The sequence below is a fragment of the Mustela lutreola genome, chromosome 4, assembly GCF_030435805.1.
Source record: "Mustela lutreola isolate mMusLut2 chromosome 4, mMusLut2.pri, whole genome shotgun sequence".
Lineage (NCBI taxonomy): Eukaryota > Metazoa > Chordata > Mammalia > Carnivora > Mustelidae > Mustela > Mustela lutreola.
This window is the reverse complement of record NC_081293.1, coordinates 196,571,239-196,577,238: the sequence shown is the minus strand read 5'-3', so window position 1 is coordinate 196,577,238 and position 6,000 is coordinate 196,571,239.

Genomic DNA, 6,000 nt, shown 5'->3' with positions numbered 1-6,000 from the left:
GGAAGCAGGCTGCCTGCTGAGCAGAGTCCGATTTGGGATCACGACCTGAGCTGAAGGCAGAGGCTTTAACCCACTGAGCCACCCGGGCGCCCATGTCTTCTTCATTCTTAAGGAAAACAGAAAGGGTGGGTCCAAGCACCCCACCGCTAAGCCCCCCCACCCATACCCCCCCCCCCGCACCTCCCTCCACCTCACCCCCTCCCGGCCTTGGGCTGTGCCATGGACTCCACCTGCCTTCCCAATACCTCGACGGACCTGTCCGACCTGACCTGAGCCCAGCTCCTCTGACTGTACACCAACCTCTCTTCTTGCCCCTTCTCAGGCACCCGGCTCTGACAAGTGCTCCTTGCCTGAGGCCCTCTGTGTCCCCTGTCTCCGGGACCACTGCCAACAGCATTCAACCAGGCGTGTTCTCTCATCCTCAAAAAAGAAAACTCCCTTACCCCACTCTCCCCTCGGACTAACACCCAATTTCTCTCCTCTTTACTGCAAATTTTCCTGGTGTCGTATCTAGACTCAAGATCACCTTGGGAAGATGCAATCTTTCCAAGTAATTACAATTTCCAAGTAATCTCTACACCCAGTGTGGGGCTCAAACCCACAACCCAGAGACTGAGAGTCAAGATCAAGAGTCTCAGACTCTGTGAACGGAGCCAGCCAGGTGCCCTGCCCCCCAGCTTTAATGCCCCAGGCCTGGGGAGTTGGACAGGAAGAGCAGCGCCACCTGCAAATGACTGTGGGGGCCCAGCAGGCTGCGGACTGGAGCAGAAGCGGAGCGCGAGTCCCCCTGGAGCATCGGGGCTGCTGCTCCGGGCTGCTGTCCCCAGCCCCACTCTGTGATTCCCTGAGGGAGCTCTTGATATGTTTTCTTTCCTGTGTGTTTTGGTTTGGGGTTTTCTGAGTGGTTTGTTTTGTTTTTGTTTTTGTTTTTTCCGCTGCTGCTGCTGCTATTTTGGGTTTTGTTTCCTGAACTCTGCGTTTTTCTGTCCCTTCTTCTCCAAAGGAGAGACTCAGCAGAGGGGACGAGCTCCAGGCGGCGAGGTGGCATCTGGCAGGACCAGGCTGACCTTGCCCTCTGGCCAGGAAGCAGGAAGCCCCCCCCCCCCCCCCCCCCCGCTGCCATCAGGGGCTGAGCAGGCGGAAGTGTTTGAAAAGCCCTCCCCGCCATCCCCCAGCAGGCCTAGGAGAAGAGCCGCTCCCTGTCACCCGGTGCGTAGAGACCAAGAAATAACGCCAGAAACAGATGCCCTGTGCTCCTGCTTCTCTGCTTCCCGAGGGAAAACTGTCCTGAGACACTTTCCTATGACTTCTGCGACTGGGAGAACGCGCACCCCCCACACTCCATCTCCCCACTCCATAAGGCCCATGATGGCCTCTTCCAGTGAGGTTCCAGACGGAGCACAGGGCAGGGAGAGTCGTGCTGGTCCCTTGCAGAGAAGGGCCACCAAGGGCTGTCCTGCAGGCTGGCTGGCTGTGTCCTGCGGTGTTAATTGTAGGCAAGACAAAGGGCTCCCTTGTTATGGCGGTGGTCATTCTCTCTCCACCTCAGCTGGCAGCAAAGAAATGGAAGGGCTGAATTGCTTCTGGAAGGTTCTAGAGAAACCCAGACCAGACACAAGAGTCCTCGAGACCTGAATCAGTAGTGAAAATAGAAAGTTCTTAAACTGCAAGTGATCGATAATGGTAGCGAAACAGCTTTTTGGAGGGAAACAGCGTGTTTGTATCAGACTCTGAAAGGTCAAGGGTGGTTAAAGGCTAGCGAGAGACGGACTTTAACGTAAAGAAAACCACCCAGCGAGAAGGAGCACGTCAGCCTAAGGGGAAGGGGAATTTCTATGCCGGCGGAGCCCTCCCAGGGCTTCTGTGAGGGGGGACAGCTTCACACTGGTTCTTCTCCCAGAAGTTTCTCCAAATTCTTCAAATTTGTTCACCTATAAAAAGCAAAGCTTTCGGGGAATGGGGAATCATGGTTTTACAGACGCAGAGTTTCCGCTTTACGAGACGAAGAGCACCCGGGATGGGTGGCTGGGAGGGTTGCACAGGTCCTTGACTGCGAGAACCCTGCCGAACTCGAGATGGAAAGGGAAGGCTTTCGGCCTTGACGCGACCTCCACAGCAAGCTGTTCCTCCGCGGTGTCTGGGTCATTCCCCATCTTCGGAACACCGCTGCGCACGCGGAGAGCTCCCGGCAGGCAAGGACCCTCCCTGCCCTGGCTTCCAGCGGCAACTCCAGCTTCCCCCACAAAGCCGGCCCATGAGGGAGAGTGCCCCTATCTGGGGATGAATGAATGAGTGAGGGAATGAATGAAGGAGTAAATGAGAAAAAACCCACACTCCTCCATTCTGGGTTCCTGGACATATATCCCAGGAGTTACACATTCTCTGCCTCTGGCTTGCCTTGGGATCCTGGCGCCGGGCCAGCTCCCCCGAGCTGGCCCCTGAGCTGCTGCATGCAGGGACCCTGTGAGCGCACGCTGTCCTCCAGTGCCCAGCTTCCTGGGCTCCCACCAGACCCGCACCCCTGTCCCCAGAGGACCCTTCCAGAGCGGTGTCCAGGTGTCCCTGCTGCTGGGATCCCTGGGGACTTGTTCTGCAGACAAGGAAGTGGACATCTGGCCCCCAATGTTGGCTTCCTGAGCAGATGACGTCTCCTCTGAGGGCCATAGTGGGCCTGGCTCCTGGCTCTTTAGTGGGGACCTGAGACTTGAGGAGATGGTGGCCATGGGAGGGAATTCGAGGTGGAGACCAGTGGCCGGAGTCCTCCTGCCCTCCTGCGTGCCGGGGAGCCACGCCTGCCCTCAGGAGGAACTTGGGGCCCCGGCAAGGCTCTCCTTTAGCCGGCAGCTGGCTCCAGTCAGTGCTTGAGACTGACGCAACTGTCACCCCAAAGTCCTCGGTCATGTGGGGTAATCACCTGGTGGCTGTTAACAGACACTCAAGAGGATCCCTAGATCTTGAAAAGAGTGTCAGGGGTCCAGAACGCCCGGGGACAGCAGAGGCGGGAGATCAGGGCAGAGTCACGCGCCCCCGAATCTGAACGCCAGTTCTCTCTCACCACCGGTGTGAACCGGAGCCCGTTCCAGCCACCCTGGATCGCCCATCAGATGTCAGGGGCCAGAGGACCCTGTCCATACTGCATTTACCCACTGCCTGACCAGGGACCGCGAGACGTCTGGGTACATCACTGAATCAATTTCCGCGGCAGAAAAGCTGCCAGAAGCAGGACTGGGGGACGAGTGGCGGGTGCTGCTGACTCGGGCCTGCAGAGACTGAAGTGCGGGGGTGGGTCAGACCTCCCCAGCTCAGGGCCGAGCCCTGTGGGGCAGAAAATGAGCATCTGGAGGAAAAAGGCTATGAGAGGAGAGGAGAGACCCAGAGACCCAGAGACTGTGAGACCCAGAGGCCTCCCTCACCTTCAGCCTGAGGCTCTGCTCGGGAACCAGATGCTGAGCCCTGGGCCTCAGTCTGGAGACTGTCTGAGTGTCACGTCCACTCTGACAGCCTGGACCAGGTCACTGCCAGAGCAGGGCCCTGCCCCAAGCACCCAGGAAACGGGTCCCCTCTGACCGTGAGCCCCAACCTCTTGGCTGTGACTCTCTCCATCACAGCCCTGCCCCCAATTTGGGGGGTGTAGATCGGTGATTTTGTGATTATTGATATAATCGTGGACCATCCTGGTGTTCTCTATTGAACGTAAATTCTAAAGGAACCAGAGAAGGCCAGAAAGCCAAGAAACCCAAAACACGTACATAGCAGGTCCCTAAACCAAGCCGGGCAACTGTCGAATGCCAGTGGGCGCTGTGGTAGAAACTGACGCCTCCCACCTTTCCAGCCCCAAACCTCCTCACAAGGCCTGTGCCACAGGGAAGCTCTCCGGGACTTCCCGCCTCAGACAGAGGCAGAGGAGTGGAGAGACGGAGGGACCACTCCACTCACCTCCAAGCGCAACTGTCTCCCTTCCCCAAGGACACAGTCCCCTTCCTGCTTCCTAACCCCATCCTGCCGTCTTCTGCCCTCCCCTCCCCCAGTATTTTTGACCTTTTGGCCCACGACGTTCTCTGCCTCACCACACCCGTATTTGATGACATGTGTTCCAGAAGCATAACAAATCCTTCCTCTCCTGGGTTCATCATAATTTGATAATTATATGTCCAGAATAGCATTTTCTGATATGAACCCATAGATAATATCCTCCTGGTACCCCCAGTCCTAGGGAGGCCAGATGGTAGAATCCAGCTCGCAAGGCCACGCAGCGCCATGCAGGGCTTCGGGGACCAAGGATGTGAGTTCGAGCATTTAAAGAACCACCCCCTCTAATCCCACCAAAATGTACCCGAAGGAAAGCTACACCTCCTTCCCTGTGGAATATCAGGGCTGGGCAGATCGGCAGGCATCTAGCCCTGGGCCAGCTCTCCTGGAGACCACCTCGCAGTGTCAAGATCTTTAGGTCCACTAAGGAACATCAGCAGCAAGCAATGGGGTGTTGGGGTAGGTGTCAGCCACGAGCCAGAAAGAACCTCAGAGTCACTGGCCTCCTGCTTCTCAAACTCGGGTGCTCCTGCTCTGTGGGCTAAGGGCTAGTGCTAAGGCTCCGACAGACTAAATATGGATAGATAATAAAGAGTCATTCAACAGGAGAACTCTGAGCTAAATAAAAATCCTCCTTTGCAGGTGGCAGCCTTGGGACACCCCACCAAGCCTGTCTCTGGGGCCAAGACTGAATCGACCCTTTCCAAGAAGCAGAGCATAATCAAATTATATTCTTGAAAGTTGCTAAGAGAGTAGATTATAAATGTCATCACCACACATACCAAAAAAAGAGAATTACGTGAGAGAAAGAGTGTGGTAATCATTTTACAACACACACAGGTATCAGGTCATCCCACTGCACACTTTACTGATGTGTGTTAAATGCCAATAATATTTCAATAAATCTAGGAAAATATTTTTATAGTTTTAAAGTGCATATCTTTTTTAACGGATTGATTAATTAATTAATGAATTTAACCACAAAGGTGTGACATCCGAGGATCGTGACACCTGGCCCACGATGTTTTCTGCCACACCACACCCATATTTGATTACATGTGTTCCAGAAGCATAACGAATTAGAAGCATCAGGGCCACAAAATTCTACTTAAGAAACCGAGCAACAGGGCTGGAAAGGCCACGAACTTTCCAGGCAGGTAAAGCGGTGCCAAGTCCCAGGTAGGAGGACTCTCTGCTGCCACCTGCTGGCGCTCATCAGTTACACCAGCCGGTCATCCCAAGTTGGTCAATTACATTTGAAAGATAGTTCCCCCGCGGGGGAGTCCACTTCTCCCTCTCCCTCTGCCTCTACCCTCTCCCCCAACTCCCACCGCTCATGTGCACTCTCTCTCTCAGATAAATAAATAAAATCTTAAAAAATAAATAAGTAAAATAAAAGATACTTTCCCAAAAAACAAAGGCATCACACACACACAAACACACGCACGCGCGTGCACGCGTGCTCTCTATACATACAGATAGAGCAACATACGCTGATTGTGCCAATATAACACATACCAATATGTCTTATGATACAGATACACAAATCTGCAGCAAAATACAGACAAGCAAATCCTCAGCAAAATACTAGCATACCAAATCTGTAAATATACAAAAAGGATTATACACCACGAAAAAGTGGGATGTATTCCAGGAACGCCGGGTTGGTGTGACATCTTAAAATCAAGTCACCCAATATGCCGTATCACTGGAATAAACAACAAAAACCACAGGATCAGACACAGAACAAGCGTTTGACAAAATCCAAAGCTCTTTGGTAACAAAAACTCTCCCTACATGAGGAATGCAGGGGAACGTCCTCAGCCTGCTAAAGGGCATCTGTGAAAAATCCACAGCTAAACCTCAGGTCGTCTCACCCCGGAGCGGATGCACCTTCCACTGTGCAGGGAGGAGGCTGAAGGTTGCCCGCTGCCCATTGTCCCCCAGGTGTCTCTTAGCAGAACCCCGGAC